The following is a 20,364-nucleotide window of genomic DNA, read 5'->3' on the forward strand; positions in this document are numbered from 1 at the left end:
TCTGGTGTCTCATGACTCATCACTGCTTTACAGTAAACCCAACTTTGTCACACTTAACAGAACAGTAATCTATACTGCAGCACTAGATTTGCCTACAAACTTTACAATCATCAATCATTTGGAAATGTAGGGTCAAACACACTAAGACAGTGTTCTTATTCAGTACTACTGTACTTACAATTGGGTTTCTAATGTTTGTAGAAAAGAAGAAAAAATGACAAAGCCAAGAGTAACAATTCTGTTACATCCCCACAAAGGTCTAGGTGGTGAGGGGACTAACATAAAACTGGAAAAAGGAATATAAGGAGGCTGTTGAGGTCAGTTTTTAAAATTTTTATTGCCAACATGTTATCAGAAGGAAGCATAGTTCATGGAGAGCCAAGGCCAACACAAGAAAACAGCTCTAACTCACCCTAACTATAACTAGGCTTAACTAGGCCAGTGCCGCTTTAAAAATGACATACCGTAAGTTTGGCAAATTTTAGTGGGAGAAGCAACTGTAAATATGTGCTTATATGACTGGCTGGCAGCCAGATAATTACTGTATGCTATCGGTTTGGGACATGACATTAGAAGAATAATTAGAACTAAACAAGAGTGAAGCTGAGGCTCATCATCAGTAGGTTGTCAAATACCAAAGAACGGAGGAATGAATCTCTCTTGGTGACCCACTAAGTAGCTCTTCAAATTACAAATGTTGAGGTGGTACTAGAGTAGTATTCAGGTGAACTACTCAGGTAATTGTAACTCTTAATATTCTTTAAAATGTAAGTGCAGCAGTTTAGGGTCATTAAGGATTAAGATAGAAATGTACTAATGTACTTCTTTCCAATTGATCTAGTGCCACAAAAATATTTGCCTCAAGGGGCTTTATATTGTAAGGTCAAGACCCTAAAATAATATTATTGGCTACAGTCTGAAGGAAAAACTCCCTTTTAACAGGAAGAAACCTCCTGCAGAACCAGGCTCAGGGAGGGGCGGGGCCATCTGCTGCGACTGGTTGGGGTGAGAGAAGGAAGACGGGATAAAGACATGCTGTGGAAGAGAGACAGAGATTAATAACAACTAATGATTAAATTAAGAGTAGTGTACAAACACATAGTGAGAGAAGAAGAATACTTCTTAACTAAGAAGTAACTAAGGGAGGATTTAGGGTCACCTGATCCAGCTCTAACTACATCTCGTTCCACAGACATGAGATGAAGTTCAGTCTCCCCTGACAATACGCCCTGAACCCACTGCTCCACACCTTTATTATCAACAGTATCGAACGCAGCACTGAGGTCTAGCAGGACAAGCACAGAGATGAGTCCACTGTCAGAGGCCATAAGAAGATCATTTGTAACCTTCACTAAAGCTGTTTCTGTGCTGTGATGAGCTCTGAAACCTGACTGAAACTCTTCAAATAAGCCATTCCTCTGCAGATGATCTGTTAGCTGTTTGACAACTACTCTTTCAAGGATGTTTGATATGAAAGGAAGGTTGGAGATTGGCCTATAATTAGCTAAGACAGCTGGGTCTAGAGATGCTTTTTAAGTAAAGGTTTAACTACAGCCAGCTTGAAGGCCTGTGGTACATAGCCGATTATTAGAGATAGGTTGATCATATTTAAGATCGAAGAATTAATTAATGGCAGGACTTCTTTGAGCAGTTTTGTAGGAATGGGGTCTAAAAGACACGTTGATGCCTGGCTACAGTGCTGAAGAGAAACCTGGGGTTGTTCTTATTTTCTTCAATCAGTGATGAATAGTAAGATGTTCTGGCTTTGCGGAGGGCTTTCTTATAAAGCAGCAAACTATTTCTCCAGGCTAAATGATGATCCTCTAAATGTGTGACACGCCATTTCCTCTCCAGCTTACGAGTTATCTGCTTTAGGCTACGTGTTTGAGAATTATACCACGGAGTCAGGTACTTCTGATTTGAGGCCTTAGTTTTCACAGGAGCTACAGTATCCAGAGTCGTACGTAGTGAGGAGGTAAAATTATTAACAAGATAATCGACCTCTGTTGGAGTAGCGTTCAGATAGCTGCTCTGCTCTATGTTGGTACAGGGCATTGAAGATGATAACAGTGGGTGGATTATATTCTTAAACTTAGTTACAGCACTTTCAGAAAGACATCTATTGTGATAAAGTCTACTCTCCACTGCTGTGTAATCAATTATTGTAAATGTAAATGTTATCAGGAAATGATCAGACAGCAGAGGGTTTTCAGGAAACACTGTTAAATGTTCAGTTTCTATGCCATATGTTAAAACAAGATCTAGAGTGTGATTAAAGTGGTGGGTGGGTTCTTTTACATTTTGAGAGAAGCCAATTGAGTCTAATAACAGATTAAATGCCATGTTGAGGCTGTCATTTTTAGCATCTACATGGATGTTAAAATCACCCACAATAATTATTTTATCTGAGCTTTTTATCGGTGGTTGATCACACCGATTCAATATTGATTTTAGTGACCTCCGATTGGCGTAACCGGGTGTCATTACTGCCGACGTGAATTATGATCTTACTGTATTTACGTTTACCCTTAGCCAGCAGTTTTAAATTTCCTTCAATGTCGCCTGCTCTGGCCCCTGGAAGACAATTGACTATGGTTGCCGGTGTCTCTAGCTTCACATGTCTGAGAACAGAATCACCAATTGCCAGAGTTTGACCCCCGGCGGGGCCTACGCTATCTTTCGCTGCACTGGCTACAGGGCCTGGCTAGCTAGCTTCTTTTTTTGTATATTTGTAACTAACTCATCAGTTCATTCTCTTTCTACTGTAAAATAATTTAAGTCACAAGAACATCTTATTCTTGTGACTTAAAGTTGATTCAGGCCTTAACACAGCGGGTGCATTAAATTTATGTGAGTGTTTTTTAAACTCACCTGTACTGTGTGTTATAAAGTACTGAATACACAATGAGATAGAAATAGTCCGATTATAGAATTTGAAATCAGACACAGCTCTCTGAAATGATTTCTCTGTCTGCTCAGATGTGATTCAACTCTGCCAACAGGAGCTCAGATCTGCTAAAATCACAGTCTGAAGCTGCAGCCCTCTAACCCCAAATCTTTAGCAAGAAGATCAAAGTAGAAAAAGTAGAATTGAGATTCATTGTGTATTTTCTGGGAGTGTGACTATCAGTGAGCACATAACATAAAGATTGTGCTAACATTACAAAGGCTACGTTCACACTGCAGGCGAAAGCGCAGCAAATCCGATTTTTCTGACCCTATGCGACCCATATCCGATCATGGTCTGACAGTGTGAACGGCACAAATCCGATATTTTCAAATCCGATCTGGGTCACTTTGGTATGTGGTACTGAATCCGATACATATCCGATGTTTTAGAAAGCGACTGCTGTTTGAACGGTCAGGTCGCATTAAATCCGTCTTTCACGTCACTGACACAAGACAGACGCCAATTATCAGCGCCGGAGAAGACATCGCGAACGCTTCCTGGCCATCCAGTGTAGATGTCAGTGAAACTGTTGGGAAGACAACGTGAACATTTTATTTGTACTGTATAATCTGCAGATTCTGACAGAAATCTGCGACTATCCTTTGAAGCACCGCTCCTCTAAAACAGCAAAAAGGATCATTATTAGGTTATTTACATTATTATGTAAATAACAAAATAACTTAAAGCAAAAATTGGGAAACGTAAAGTCCGAAGTCTTTATATTAAGGGCCATCAGTCAAACAATATTGTTTGCTCTGGGTCTAAACAGAGCGCGTTGTGTGTGACGTCTTCCTTTGCGCATGCGGGCCGCTTTGAGCGTTCACACTGGAGCGCGTTTGCTGTCGCATTTTATTTGTAGTGTGAACAAGCAGACAAAAAAAATCAGATTTGATCAAAAAGTCGGAATTGAGCATTAAGACCTGCAGTGTGAACGTAGCCAAAGTGACTTCCTGATAATGTGCTGCACTGCAAACAGGAAACATCACTGATGCTACCTGAGATCACGATATTGCAAACACAGCTGGAGCCTGGTGTCAGTAACAGTAATTGAGTCAGTGTCAGTGTGGTGTTTCAGTCTCAGCTCACACTCGTGTGTCTGTGGGTCCAGAGTGAAAGTGGCAGTGCTCACAGTGCTGACAGTGATTGTGTAGGTTTTTCTGAAGAAGGAAGCTTCTGTGAGGGTTACAGACGTGGTGGGGCTGCTGAGCTCATGTGTGGCTGTTCTTTCAAAGTGAAATGAACAAAAAGAATCTCATTTCATCTGTGCTGTGATCCAAAGCTATGGAGAAGGGTCTGCTGCAGTCACTGTGGAGCTCCACAGTAAGCGGAGACACGTGCCCTGCATGGATACAGTGGAAACCGCACAAGTGGATCGTAAAGGTTGGGTCGGTTCATTTTTAAATTTTGTATTTTTTATCGTGCTCCATGGCAGAGACACACAGATATGTTTGTTTCCTGGCCCTGGTTTAAGTAAGAGAGCTGGGCTTCTCTGGGCAACAAGACAAAAGAAGTCTCTAAACCACATTTTGCATTAGAATATGATTTACTGTCAGCATCAGAGATGGAAAGTAACGAAGTACAAATACTTTGTTAATGTATTTAAGTAAAATTACTTTGGCACGTTTTTTTGTGCTTCTACTTCTTACATTTTACAAGGTTACATTACACTTTTGGAGCCTGTACTTCTAATTCCACTTGAGTAAAAACTTTAGTCAATACTTCTACTTTTAGTCAAGTATTTTTAAGTAGAGGTATCTATACTTGTACTTGAGTAAACAATGTGTGCACTTTTTACTTCTCTGGTTGGCATACAGTAGTCAGTTTCAAACGTATTTGTTTTTATTGTCTTATTGAACAAATTCACTTCTATTCTACTCTCCACTGCTGTCTTATTCCCCAGATTTTAGTTAGCCTTTGTTAAAGTGTATATATATTGTATGTCAATAGATACGTATGTCACAAAAAAGTATCTTGTAAAGTATCTTTTTGTAAAGACTTTTCTCCCCAAATCTATTACATGCTAAGTGTAATGTGTTATTTCTGCTAAAACCTGAACTGTTTTCTTTCTTTTTTTTTTACATCCAAAATATATTTGATCTCATATTCTCCCTTAATCTGTTGTCAACACTTTGAAGAACACAGCATAAAGTAGCATCAAAATAGTTAAAATGTGTATATGGTGTTTATCTGCTTTTCTCTCTGTTTTAGATGCACACATATGTAATTCTGCCTCAAAGCCAGCATTGCAGGAATGCACAACATGTTGCAGACGACTCTCTTTCACTGCCCTCTTACAGCCTGTCAGGGAAAAGACAAAGGAACATATAAATGGACACATTAAAAATGCTTTTCCTTTCAAAGGTATTATTATTAATTATTATGAATATAGTATTAATATTTAATATATAATATAAATATTATTAATGATTAATAGTATTAAAGGTATTAAATATAGTTTACAGTTATAGTTATACACAGGGCCATGCAGAGACGTTCAAAGGGGCGGGTGTTCAAAGCTAAAAAGGGGCACATTGAACAAGGCTGAATAACAACAACACACATTCATCAAGAATCTAATATGGGATTGCATCATACTATATCACTGTTGTGAGGCAAAGCAAACGTAGCCTATGTTTTACCTGATGGGTACAATGTTGCTGTTGAGGGGTTGCTGCTGCTCCTGCTGCTGATAGTGCTGGAGGGCAGGGCTGTGCTGATCTGAGACTGTAGACATTAAAAAGTCCACAGGAGAGATGGGAGCTGATTAAACAAGTGTCATGAGATAATAACAAAATGCAAAGATTGGTGACAGAGCTTGGAACCATAAGGCAACAAAAAACTGTGAGAAATAAACTCGGCTCTGCCTGTGAATCACTCTTTGCCTCTCTTCCTCCTTCCATCCCCTCATCTCATCTATCACTCTCCACTTGCTGTCCATCTGAGAACAAGGCACAACTTGCTATTGCAATAAACTATTATTTAATTATCCACACTTAACAACTCTTACACTTAATCTATAATAAAATGATGACAGAAAAATGTTATAGAAGCAAAACATTTCAGTTGTGCTTATTATTATTTTTATACTGGAATACCTCTCCAACAACTGGTACATGTGTTAATGTTACCTGTGCTCTTTGTAATCCAGCTGCTGAGGGATCCACTGCCTTTAGTAGCCTCACACAGCTGCTACTGTTTCCTCCTCATGTCCTTACCAGCCATGTCTGGACAATGTTATATTATGAGTAATAATTTAAAAGATCCATATACATAAAACACACACATGCATGCACACGCAGTGACATTTTAGACCTTCTTCAGAATACTGTATATACTGTGGGCACGTTTCCATCATGGTGCTGATCCAGAATCCTTCCCTTATTATTTATTACTAGAGCTACAATAATAAAGCAATGAGGGAAAAAAGTAATAAATTTATAATAATGTATTTATGATGATTCCATTTGTTTCACTATCCACTCTGTGCAGGCAGAAAGCTTATTACATTTTTAAACTGTAGAGATACAATAATTTTGCTGCTGTAAAATCAGCATTTTGTCTTATTTAAAATATAAATCTAATATAATCTGTTTCTTAATGTATGTTCTTTAAAATACAGCGTGTTTTTTAAAATATTATAATTATAATAATCCATTATTATGTGGACATGCATATTAGATCGTTTTTAGTGAAATATATGTTCCCTAAAACGGTGACAGAGCTACAGACCCATGACAGCCTTACCCAGTGAGCCAGCAGCTATGACCAGCACTACTTGTGCAGTTAATAAAAGGACAGGTAAAGTTTGTCGCGCTGTTGCACACACAGCACGCTCATTTGTTTCAGTTCGTCAGTTGCCACAAGACAGCTTACCAACGTGTACGTGATAAGCTAATACTCCTGTGTGCTGCAGACTACAGTGTGCGCTGTACACCTACTCAGGCACGTGCAGGGGGGGGCGGAAGGGGCTTGAGCACCCGCCCCTTTCCTGATGGGTGCCCAAAGTGCCCTTTTGTTGAGGCAATTTTTTTAAAAATTTTTAATTATTTTTTTTTAAATGTGTGTGTGCGCGTGGAGTCCTGTCTGTGCCCCTCAACAATAATATTTAACTATTAATCACATTTTTGCTAAATAAAAGGATCTGGCTTGCATCAGTCACATGATCACCATTAACCAATGATCGCCCTTGACGGCAGAACGCGCCGGTTACGAGCCGGGAACGAGCTCACAAAGTGCACGCGCATTTTTTGCGGTTCGGAGCTGTAGGAGAAACACAAATTACCTCAGAGACACAGACTGATGCGACAAAACCAGTAAGTAGGTATACAGCGCACACTGTAGTCTGCAGCACACAGGAGTATTAGCTTATCACGTACACGCTGGTAAGCTGTCTTGTGGCAACTGACGAACTGAAACAAATGAGCGTGCTGTGTGTGCAACAGCGCGACAAACTTTACCTGTCCTTTTATTAACTGCACAAGTAGTGCTGGTCATAGCTGCTGGCTCACTGGGTAAGGCTGCCATGGGTCTGTAGCTCTGTCACCGTTTTAGGGAACATATATTTCACTAAAAACGATCTAATATGCATGTCCACATAATAATGGATTATTATAATTATAATATTTTAAAAAACACGCTGTATTTTAAAGAACATACATTAAGAAACAGATTATATTAGATTTATATTTTAAATAAGACAAAATGCTGATTTTACAGCAGCAAAATTATTGTATCTCTACAGTTTAAAAATGTAATAAGCTTTCTGCCTGCACAGAGTGGATAGTGAAACAAATGGAATCATCATAAATACATTATTATAAATTTATTACTTTTTTCCCCTCATTGCTTTATTATTGTAGCTCTAGTAATAAATAATAAGGGAAGGATTCTGGATCAGCACCATGATGGAAACTTGTGCCCACAGTATATACAGTATTCTGAAGAAGGTCTAAAATGTCACTGTGTGTGCATGCATGTGTGTGTTTTATGTATATGGATCTTTTAAATTATTACTCATAATATAACATTGTCCAGACATGGCTGGTAAGGACATGAGGAGGAAACAGTAGGAGCTGTGTGAGGTTACTAAAGGCAGTGGATCCCTCAGCAGCTGGATTACAAAGAGCACAGGTAACATTAACACATGTACCAGTTGTTGGAGACGTATTCCAGTATAAAAATAATAATAAGCACAACTGGAATGTTTTGCTTCTATAACATTTTTCTGTCATCATTTTATTATAGATTAAGTGTAAGAGTTGTTAGGTGTGGATAATTAAATAATAGTTTATTGCAATAGCAAGTTGTGCCTTGTTCTCAGATGGACAGCAAGTGGAGAGTGATAGATGAGATGAGGGGATGGAAGGAGGAAGAGAGGCAAAGAGTGATTCACAGGCAGAGCCGAGTTTATTTCTCAGTTTTTTGTTGCCTTATGGTTCCAAGCTCTGTCACCAATCTTTGCATTTTGTTATTATCTCATGACACTTGTTTAATCAGCTCCCATCTCTCCTGTGGACTTTTTAATGTCTACAGTCTCAGATCAGCACAGCCCTGCCCTCCAGCACTATCAGCAGCAGGAGCAGCAGCAACCCCTCAACAGCAACATTGTACCCATCAGGTAAAACATAGGCTACGTTTGCTTTGCCTCACAACAGTGATATAGTATGATGCGATCCCATATTAGATTCTTGATGAATGTGTGTTGTTGTTATTCAGCCTGGTTCAATGTGCCCCTTTTTAGCTTTGAGCACCCGCCCCTTTGAACGTCTCTGCACGACCCTGCACCTACTTACTGGTTTTGTCGCATCAGTCTGTGTCTCTGAGGTAATTTGTGTTTCTCCTACAGCTCCGGACCGCAAAAAATGCGCGTGCACTTTGTGAGCTCGTTCCCGGCTCGTAACCAGGGCGTTCTGCCGTCAAGGGCGATCATTGGTTAATGGTGATCATGTGACTGATGCAAGCCAGATCCTTTTATTTAGCAAAAATGTGATTAATAGTTAAATATTATTGTTGAGGGGCACAGACAGGACTCCACACGCACACACACATTTAAAAAAAAAAATAATTAAAAATTTTTTAAAAATTGCCTCAACAAAAGGGCACTTTGGGCACCCATCAGGAAAGGGGCGGGTGCTCAAGCTCCTTCCGCTCCCCCCTCTGCACGTGCCTGGTTATACATATGCACTTCTTTTCAGCACTTCTGCAGTCTTTTTGTTGACTTCAAACTTACTATTCACATTGTACAGTTCAGTGCATTCATCAGCAAGAAAAAATGCGTGTTTTTATTAAATATATTTTTCTTTCCTGTTCGTCACATTGCTTGATGGCACTTGTGTATGGAGGACCACAAGAGCCACGCGCATTGAAATAAAGAATTCTGTGCTTAAATAATGACTTGTAGAATAAATTCTGCATTTGTAAATTCATTTTTGAATTCCACTTTAATAAAGTGATTTTCAAAATCCTTTTTAAAGTGGCGATTCCACTCCTCATTTCAAAATCCATTTCCCTTTCCTGTTCGCTCAGGGATTAACATTTGGTTTAGCTGTTGGATTAACAACTTCATTTTAAAAATCGTGCTGCAATGCAAATTAGCCACACCGTGGGATGTAAGGAGCTCTCTGATTGGTTGGACAGACACAGGCTGTCTGCCTGGATTTTTCTAGCTCATAGCTTCGCCCTGCTACGAAGCGTGTGTGCTTGTACAAAGGCCGTTCAGCCTCGGGATTTACACTCGGCTCGACACGGATATGTGAAGAATGAAGGGACCCTGCAGCGAAACGGAGAGCCAACATCTGACTGAGTGCCTGTTTACGCAGTCTGACCACCTGTTGAAGGTAACGTGCTAACATGGCTAACGCCAGCATCACCGTTATTTTAAGGCCTTCTTAACTTATGAACATTTTACGTCGCAGCTGTACGAGCTCGCTACGTGTTTTGTAAGTTGCTGTGCTCTTCACAAATAAAGCTGGAAGCAGCTCAGACTGTTAGAACCAGCACTGAGCCCTGTTACATTGGTTGGATGTTTAGGTTAACACGTACACTCTGGTTCTTAGATAAATTGATTGCATTCTATATAACCACATTTAAATTACATGTGTTTTTTCTCTCTTGCAGACAAAATTATATGCCAGTGCAGGCTCCCATGTAGGATGGCAGGACATGTTCACTTCCCTGTCTGTAACATGACGATCATATGGCGTGGGGATATGGCAAGGCATTTATGGTCGTGTCAGCATTCTTCAGTGCCAAGTCAGCCACCACCACAAGACTGCTGCCTTGTGGTGTGGTTTTCAGAATATGTAAAATAAGCTCAGTGGTTGTTCCATTTACAGTTTTCCATAGTTACTGTCAGATTTGAGTGATGAGAAAATTGTGCAAAGCCTGCAGCATCAACTCCAAAGGCTCCAGATCTCATCACCAGACTGAGGAAGAAGATGAAGAGCAGACAGACATATGATAAGGTCTTTCAAAGCATATGGGGTGCCTCTGGTAAGCATCACTTAGTGATTATAAGAAGTAGCATTAAAATAATTAGTTACAATCACAGACAACTTGTTTAATCTTTACTCACAGGTGGATGGTCTGCAATACTATGTCCAGATGGCATTGTATACAGTATTAAATTTAATCTTCGTGCTGAAAGTCTCAGGGATTTTGCTGACCTTCTCCTGTCCTGGAAGCAAATACCAAATTTCTGCGTTTATGATTTTGCTTGCTGTTTGGCGGCACACACCAACTTGCAGGTTCCTAATAGACTGCCATTTCATCCACATGAAGGTTGACTGGCTGAGCCCACTAAGGAAAATCTCAAGGCTGTGCGGGATGGAAGATTACGAGTGAATCTTCATGGCTACATGAAAGGATGGACTGTGTAACTGAAAATCCTCACCCTGTCACTGGATCGTCCTGTATGGCAGATTTCATACAGGCAAATACAAAAGATTCCAAGGACATATTACGCAGAATTCAACTTGTCCCAGAACTGAAAGGCCGGCTGAATAGTCAAGTTGTTGAACTGTTCTTTGCATGCATGATGAAAAATAATTACTTTATAAGTAATATAATTCCATCCACAAATGTGTTTCTGATGAGAAATATAATTCATCATTACTACACTGTCACCAACAAGAAACTTCTGGAGAGGCCGTTAGGACATGGTCGACTTGGACAGATCAGTATCTCATGGTCTGCACTGGGTCAAGCTGTCATAGGTAAATGACACATGGACTTTCACACAACCAGAACACTGTCATTCTTCACAGATTACATTTGTTCCTGATTGTGTGTGTATATTGCTGTTTTCGTGATTAATACATCAGAAAAGAAATCTGCCTGTACACTCATTACCTCCAGGCCAGAACCAGGTTTCCTCATCAGCCTCCAGGAGGAACAGAAAGAAACTTCAGTAGTACCTTAGCCATTTAGCGTTCTTTGCAGAAGAGAGACCAACTATGACTGCTGGCGGTAACACACACACACTTTTGCAGAGTCCAACTACAGGAACAATCAAAAGGGGAAGGTTTTGTTGCTTCCCTGCAGTGCTGAGACATCTAGCATCACTTAACAATTGGAAGTTGTAGAAGCTAACTGTCCCAACTGCCAGTCTTGGTAGCTGGGGATCAGTCCGCCAGGGATTGAGGGATTTCCACAGGTCTTATACAAAACACTACATAGAATGCAGCCCTCAACTCAACAAGATAATGAATGCAAGATTATCATTTCACCTATATATAACAAACACTATTCAAAATAAGAAATTTTACCAGTGTCACCAGACGTTGAAGCACGCCTGTAGGTTAGGGATACATATTTTAACCGTATCACTTTAGTAATAGCAGTATCACTTTGTACTTGGGTTAGCTTCACAAATTTGTCTTATGCTCTATCACACACAGTGGGGCCATTGTAAGTTCATGGAGGACGTTAAACAGATAGTGAGACTCCTGCTTATCAGGGATGTAAATCTTTAGGTGACGCTAAGCAGAAAACAAGGTCATAATTCTCTCTGTGAGGTGTAGCCCCCGCCCCATGACATGGGCCAACATGTAAGGGTTGTGGAACGCCGTAGTCTGTGTGTGTATATAAGATGTGAGGGCGGCAGCCATTGGCAGAGATCACCCTAGTGTTTGGCTGGGATGTTTCTCTCCACTTTGCAATGTGTTTATTAAACCACTTCAAATCACGCTCACTGCAGGTTATTGTTAAAACTTCCATAGCATGAGGAAGCTGGTTCTGGCCTGGTGGCTCGTGTTGGAGCCTGGACATTTATTTCAGCTGACTAAAGGCTTCTGTTTAATATGTGATTCTTCTGTGAGATATCAGGGAAACTGAAGCTGAAGGTTGAAAAAATAATGTTACATGTATTTGATGAATAAAATTATTTTGAAGAATAAACGTGTCATGCTGTATTGTCCCTTTGCGTGTGTTTGTCAATAGATAAAAAATACAATTTATATAACAACATATGGCACGGTCTCATGGTTATGTAATTATCCCATGGACAGATTCGTTTATATATATTATTACGTATATGTTTAATGTATTTTTATGTATGTTTTAGACCTGGGGGCAGAATTGCTTATGAACTGTTTTTTATTTAGGAACAGGCAGAGCGTTCTCACTTCCTCACTGGCTCATGTATCTCATTGTGTTGCACACTGGTTCACTAACTCTCGCACAAAATCACCAAAACACAGCACAAATCCTGCCATGATTCACTTCTTTATAAACCAGTGAATCGGTCATTGAAGCAGTGACATACCGAATGATATGAGTGGTCACGTGACTCTGTTCAGACTAACCAGTGAAGCAGTGTGTTGGTTTTTCATTACACATGCGTCGGAGCTTCAGCTTCAAACGGATCATCACTACTTACTGTGTTTCCAGTCAGTGAGGTTTTCTAGTAATAGGTTTTTTATTTACATCACCATGGATCACCAGCCTTTATTCAATAAACAGCTCGCTATAAGTCTGTGTCGTCTCTATTAACACTGTAACACATGCAGACCCACGACGACATGGTTCAGATATGAGGAGAAAATGAAGTCAATCAGATGAACAGGAAGCTCAAACTCTTTAAAAACATGAATTCAAAGTCCACCATAAGAAAGCAAGCAGCAAAACTTTATTTATACAGGCAGAAGCACAACGTGCTGCTCAAAGCAGAAGCTAGCACAGAGGAGAATTTAAACCTCAGTAGACAGATTATAAATACTGATCATGTGATTCAATACGTTATTCCAGTATTAAAGGTAAAAGCAGCTTCAATTATATTGTTGGAAACAGACGCTGGTCCCTGATAACCTGAGGTGTTGCTCTTAAACCTGTAGATGCGGTTCAGCATTAATGGAGCTTCACATATTTCCTGGTTTGTGCACTAATAATGAGCAGCCCAGAGACTTACTGAGGTCCCAGACTCTGCTTCTTAATCAATCCAATTTCCTGCTCAGCAGGTATTCAGAGTCCAGCTTTTAATGAGAGACACTTTCAGAACTAAAGTCCATTTTAAAACACACCTCACATGAAGATCACAATAATGACGCTATCAGTGGTCTTTGAGAGTCATCGTCACAGCTCCACAGATTCTTTAGAAGTCTGTGTTCCTTCACGTTAACTTCAGGTCTTTGGAAAGGCATCGATCCTCCTCACAGAGAGCAGCAATCAGAAGTGAGCTGGCTTCACTTCCTTTTCGTCGCACCGTGTCGATCACGTCTCGTGCTTTATCTGCTCTGCTCTGCTGTGATCTGACTGATTCCATCTCCTGATCATTGATAACACGCTGCTGCAGGAGTTTATCCAGAAGTTTGTTTAAAACAGATTCAGACACTCTTTCAATAAACCGTGAGCGAATTGTGAACAGCCTCTCATCTGCCGGGACTCAGGCTTCAGCTGCTGGGACTCCGGCCTCTGCGGGGGCATTCCTCATTAAGCTTTCTGTTCTTGGTGCTGAAGGAAAAAGATAGATAAAAGACATTTAACTGCACTCTGAACTGCAGATGAAAAGAGACTTAAGTATGATTTCAGTTAACTTTTATTTCACTAGCTGGGCCCACGTCCTCATTTTAGGTTTGACAGCGTTTTGGTAGGTAAAGGTGAATGCTTGGACATGAACTGAGCTGCGGTTTGGGGAAGGCCTCGAAGGGGACTGGCGACGGCTCCCGGGCCTGGCAGATCCCCAAAGAAGGCATCCCCTAGAAGCAGTAACAACTGTGCGATATGAAGGTCGAAGACGTCAGCGGTAATAATTTGATTTTCGATTCGACTTATTTATACTGCACTGAGCCACAGTAATGAACGCCTCAAGACCCTGCAATGATGTGTACAGGAAAACCCAACAATCATATGTACCCCTATGAACAAGCACTTTGGCGACAGTGGGAAGGAAAAACTCCCTTTTAACAGGAAGACACCTCCGGCAGAACCAGGCTCAGGGAGTGTCGGGGCCATCTGCCGCGACCAGTTGGGGAGAGAGAAGGAGAACGGGTCAAAGACAAGCGCGGGGAGAGCGAACGTCGCTCCATGGTGTGGAGTGGATGAGCTCAGACAATTAGGAAGGAATGGCAGGAGAAGAGATCAAAGGAAATCGTGAACAACGGAAATCTTAATAGATGAACGAGGGGAACCCTCAATCATGTAGCGATGTGGCTCAACTTTGAGCTGAAGCTCTGACAGAAGAATGCTGGATTTGAGATTTGAGGTAAGGCTTGACGGCTCGAAAAGCTTGTGTGAGCTTGTCTTTGAGTAGAAGATGGAGAAGGGGTGCTTAGCTGGTTAGTTACTTCAGAAAAGGCAGCGATAACAACTGAGCTGATTTCTGAATGAACAGAAGTAACAGCAGCAGCTTGGGACGAGTTAATGAATTGAAAGACTGATTAGAGGAAAATAATCTCTATAATAATAACCCCCAAAATCGTCCGAGAGCAGAGTGCAAGTCCACTGGACTTCGTGGGAGATAAGCTGTTTAGACGCAGTCAGAACCGTGAGTCGACTTAGAGAGCAGTCTTGAATGATTGTGTTGAGGGTGGATGCCTGATGATGCTAGTGAAAACACATGAGAAGTGAAGGGACGCCATGAAGAATTATGCGCACGGCGCAGTTTGGATGTCTTAAAAAGAGCGATAGAGGACAGAACCTGGCATCCCGGTGCCACGAAGGTTCGCCGGTGCTTTGCGAAGGCAGGAAAGATGGCAGCGAAACTGGTATCTCGGGGTTTTGGGGGGGGGGTTGCACAAGTGACTGATGGCAGAAGCTGCCAATCCAATACCAGAAGGTACCGTAAGGTACTGGATTGGCGCCAAAAGGAACGTCTGCTGCTTAGCATGTGTCTGCTGCTTAGCATGTGAGGGCTAGATGCAGAGAAGCTGACTTCCCAGCGGTAGAAGGTTTCACTTGTTAAGGTTCAATGTTGAGAGAGGAATCCATAAATAACCACAGATCCGGTCCAGTGTGCAATTTAGACGGCATTTTAATGAACACATGTGTGAGTTCAACAACCCAATCAGTATTGAACTGTCTTTACCATATTCAGACAACAGTTTTATAGGGTTAAGATAGTACAGCCCCCTTTTCTGTTGCTAGGCAGATTTAATACAGCATACGTCAGCTCAAAACCACAAATGTTCTGTCAACAACCTTTAACATAGTTTTAAAGAACATTGTCTTCGGGTCGGTGCTTCCCCTCAGCTCGTCTTCGCTGTCGCTTATCTCCTGGGACATCTGTTGCACTTCCTCTAAGTACGTCGGCACAATTCTGCCTTTGCAGCAAAAACACATCTTCACTTCTGCCCTACCAAAATAGATCTATTATGGTGTGCATGTGTGTGTGTGTGTCTGCAGTGTATGCTATGTATGTGTCATGACCTCTCCTGCACTCTGGCTCACCTCACACCCCTCGTCCTAGCCAGACATAAGGCCTGTGCCCATACACAGCTGAACTCTGTGTAATTTCTAGGCTAAATGTCACACTCAAATGATGATACTCAAACCATGAAGGAAACTTACTCAAAAGGATATAAGGTGTAAATGATACAAACTTAACTCTTAGCTCTAAAGAATATAAGGATATAAGGATATAACTCCAGGCATATGTCATGTAAGCAGGTGTGTTGCAATTCCTTTCAGAGCTCCTGTCCTCCTCTCCGTGTATTGGCAGATCATAACGCCCGCCAAGAGTTTCTGACCTTCACTTGACCAGGAGCCACAGCTCTTTAATAAGCTCAAATGCAATCATGTATAAAAGATTAAAATCATTTTCATAACACAGGTTTTCCTTCTCAGATCTGCCAATATGTTTGCTCCTCCTAATATAGTCTAACGGCAACCCCAAGCAAAACAATTTGAACTTTCCCCTATCAGTGATCCCTCTAACTAAGTGTGTGTGTGGTTACGTGTATGTCCGAACCAAGACTATGTATGTGTACTCTACTGAATTAATGTTTTGATCAAAAGCCTCTACTAAAAGCTTAAATCAAAGATAAATGCATAATAAACACCCTACTCTTTGGCTTGCACTCGCTCTGCTTTCGGTTTCACTTCTGCAAAAGCATGCTCTGCAGACGCGTTTCCTGTCTCATTTTGGCACAGAGTGTATTTTCCTGTCTCTGCCCTCTACACAGAAACCTTTAAGATTATCGAAGCATTAGAAAAGCATTTAAAATTATAGATTCAACTCAACAGTTCGAAGTGGTTATAACTGGACTTATAATAAAGACTGATATAATACCAATATATTTGAACATCTGAATGCATCTGTGAAAGCAACATCACTATTAACATGAAACGGTAATGATGATTATCAAAATAGCAGCAAATAATAGCAGGAAAATATTTCTATTCTTCACACACTGCTGCGTTGCTGTGATAAATGCAGAGAAACTGGCAACTCTATATTAGAAAGCGTGCTGCTGCGTTTGCGAATGAGGGATAAAGAAGAACCAGGCATCTCGGTGCCAAGCTTGCTATTGCATTCGTAAAGGAGGAACAGAGGAAAAGGAAGCTGACATCCTGGTGCCGACGCTTGCTACTGCATTTGCGTGGGGGCATAGAGGAAGAGAACCTGGTATCGAGGTGCCAGAGGGGTTTACTACTGCTTTGCAATAACGGATGCAGAGAAACTGGCAATGTGGTGGAAGAAGTTTGCTGCTGCGATTATGAATGATGGCTATAGAAGGAACCAGCTAGAAGGATTCTCTGCTGCTTTTGCCATGGTGGATGGACAGGAACTGGCAACTCAGGGGTAAGAAGCTTGTCACTGCGGTTTGCACATGGCAGATATAGCAAGAACCTGACACCATGGTGCTAGAAGGGTTTGCCGCTGCTTGCAATGATAGATGCGGAGAAACTGGCAGTTCAGTAGTAAGGAAGCTAGATGCTGCATGCAAATGGGGGATGAAGGAAAATCTGGCAACCCGGTGCCTTTTTATTTATTTATTTATTTTGTCTATGCAGAGAACTGCCAACCCAACGGTAGAAAAGCTGCTGCTGCTTTTGCGAATGAGGGACAAAGGAACCTGGCAACCCGGTGCCGATGTTTGCTGCAGAGTTTAGCCGAGGAGGGATGAGAGGCTGGGAACCTGGCAACTCGGTGCCGACGAGGGATGAGTGGCCGAGAACCTGGCAACCTGGTGCCATGTTTGCTGCAGAATTTAGCCGAGGAGGCGTGAGAGGCTGGGAACCTGCCAACTCGGAGCCGACGTTTGCCAGGGAGTTTAGCAGAGGAGGGATGAGTGGCAGAGAACCTGGCAACCCGGTGCCATGTTTGCTGCAGAGTTTAGCAGAGGAGGGATGAGTGGCAGAGAACCTGGCAACCCGGTGCCATGTTTGCTGAAGAGTTTAGCAGAGGAGGGATGAGTGGCAGAGAACCTGGCAACCCGGTGCCATGTTTGCTGAAGAGTTTAGCAGAGGAGGGATGAGTGGCAGAGAACCTGGCAACCCGGTGCCATGTTTGCTGCAGAGTTTAGCAGAGGAGGGATGAGTGGCCGAGAACCTGGCAACCCGGTGCCGATGTTTGCCGCAGAGTTTAGCAGATGAGAGGTTGGAAACCTGGCAACTCGCTGCCGAAGCATACTGCATTTTGCCTCCGAGGCATGGAGAACCGGCTCAGTGCCTTCGTGTGTGTGCGTGTGTGTCGTCTTCGCTGAGAAACTGGCAGTTCGGTGGTAGGAAGATTGCTGCTGCGTTTGCGAATGGCAGATAGGGAAGAACCGGGCATCCCAGTGCCAACTTGCTTAAGCATTTAGCGAAAGGAGGATGGAAATATCACGACGATGGAGAACGGTAGAGAGTATGGAGCTAGCGACAGATTTTCAGCTTGCATTAAATGGTGTTAGTAGGAAGGAGTACAGAGCTGAGCTTCCCCCTGCTATCTGGCGATGGTGGGTGGGTGGAGCTACGAAGTATGCTGTAGCTTTTGCTGTTGGAGCTGCGATTTGTTTGGAAGCGTGGGTTCGGCGCTGACGCCCGTCGGCTTTTCGGCTAACTCGCCCGGTCTGTGGGCTGTGAGTTCTGCTGGCGGGCGACCCCACTGGTTTTCACTGACGTGGCGGGTGGCCGGAGTTACTTCATGACTGGATTTAGAGATTTAGAGAAACTAAATCTGGATGGATGGACGTACCAGACTGTATGTCTGGTACCGTGACATTCGGTGTGTTTCAGGGATTGCCGGAGGAAATGCGATGGATGCAGAGCTTGAGTAGTTGTTCGTCTGACGCGCTGACAGACAAGAGGGCGATTGTAGCGAATGGAAGGGTGAGTAAAATTACGTTACTCCTGAGAGATGAGCTGTGTTTAAAGGTATTCACTGAGAATGGACCCAAAGCACGTACAAAGCTACCTAGATCACTTAAATTACACAATTGAAAGCATATGTGTACTGTTTGTGTATTTATACACAAACACTCATATATATTAAAAAAAAATTTTTTTTAAAAGTTCATTTACCTGTTACTACCACACACCAAATCCGGTCGTTGGTACTTCCTGGCTTGTGTAGCCACTAGGTAACAAAAGCTCAACACTGCCTCTAGCATCCTGGAGCACTTCTGTTGTGCTTTAGAGTTTGTACGTGCTTTGTCTCTAGGAGCCACCATAAATATACTTTTATTTATTCACTCCACATTAAATGTAATAAATAAATTATAAAATACAAAAAACTACTATGTACATTTCAACTTTTAACTATTTACATTTTCAGCTTTTTCCTTTTAAAGAAATTTAAATTGAAACAACACAAAACACTGCAAACCACAACACAATAAAATATAAATTAAAATATACAAAATCAAAACAATATTCACATTCTCTGTCATATGGGCCTGGGATGATTTTTTGGGAGAATGTTTTCCTGCTTGGAATTGCATACATAGGATTCACTGCATGAATAAACTTTCTGAATCCTTTATCATCTGCAACTGAAAATAGTTGTGGATGATTACTATACCTTTGTAATGTGACGTTGTTGTCCCTGCCTCTCTTTCTCTCTCTCCCTCCCGCTCTGTTCCTGTGCTACTGCGAGTGTAACTACCGCCCCTCCCCCCTCTGCTCAGCGCAAGCACAAGCCTCACGTGTGGAGTGAAGCAAAAAAGTGGCTTGCGTCATTCACTACAAAGATCCGGATCTAAGAGCTGTTTCGTTCGCGACCGACATATCACTAATAATAACAACTGTACTGCATTAAAACATTCACAGCAGGTGGGATAGCCAATATTTAAATGCTGACCTGAGGAATCCTGCTTCCGGGTCCAAACTACTCTGCATTTATTAAGGCTGTTGTGTTTTTAACATGTTTTAATGCTTTATATTTTGTTCTGTTTAATCTGAACAAGCCCCTAAAAACAGTCAGTGATCACTGTCGGCCTTCCTCAGTTTTTATTACCACTGTTCATTTTAAAGCTCCGTTTTCAAAACCTTACAGTACAGATGATGGCGGATTCCTCTTCACTCACGTCTTCCTCCGACAGTTGCCGGTGCGAGCTGGCCTTGCCAACTCCCCGCTGCTGTCAACGAAGGATTACTGCTCACTCGCAGAAGAAGCAGATCGCATTTTCCTGGGAATCAGGAGCTTTGGCATCCAGGCGATAATTCACAACTCACCGACGGCATCTCCCGGCGGAAAAGGGCTGTGTTTTTACCATCAGCGGAACAGCGCCGTGCCACGTTTGCAGTTTTGAGGCCCAGGGAAACAAGCCCGCCAGCTCTTTGTGGCAGCTGCCACCATTGGCGATAAGGAAAGGCTGCTCTTCATTGAGGACTTGCGCTCGGGGAGACGTTTTCTGGTTGACTCTGGCTCCCAGAAGAGCCGCGGGAACTCTTGTGTCGTCTTTGCATACCTCCACAATGGTATATCATTTAATTTTTAAAAAAATTGGAGATTTCCCGCGTACCACCAGAGAAAACCCAAGCACCACTAGTGGTAC

The sequence above is a fragment of the Oreochromis aureus genome, linkage group 13 (assembly GCF_013358895.1).
Source record: "Oreochromis aureus strain Israel breed Guangdong linkage group 13, ZZ_aureus, whole genome shotgun sequence".
Lineage (NCBI taxonomy): Eukaryota > Metazoa > Chordata > Actinopteri > Cichliformes > Cichlidae > Oreochromis > Oreochromis aureus.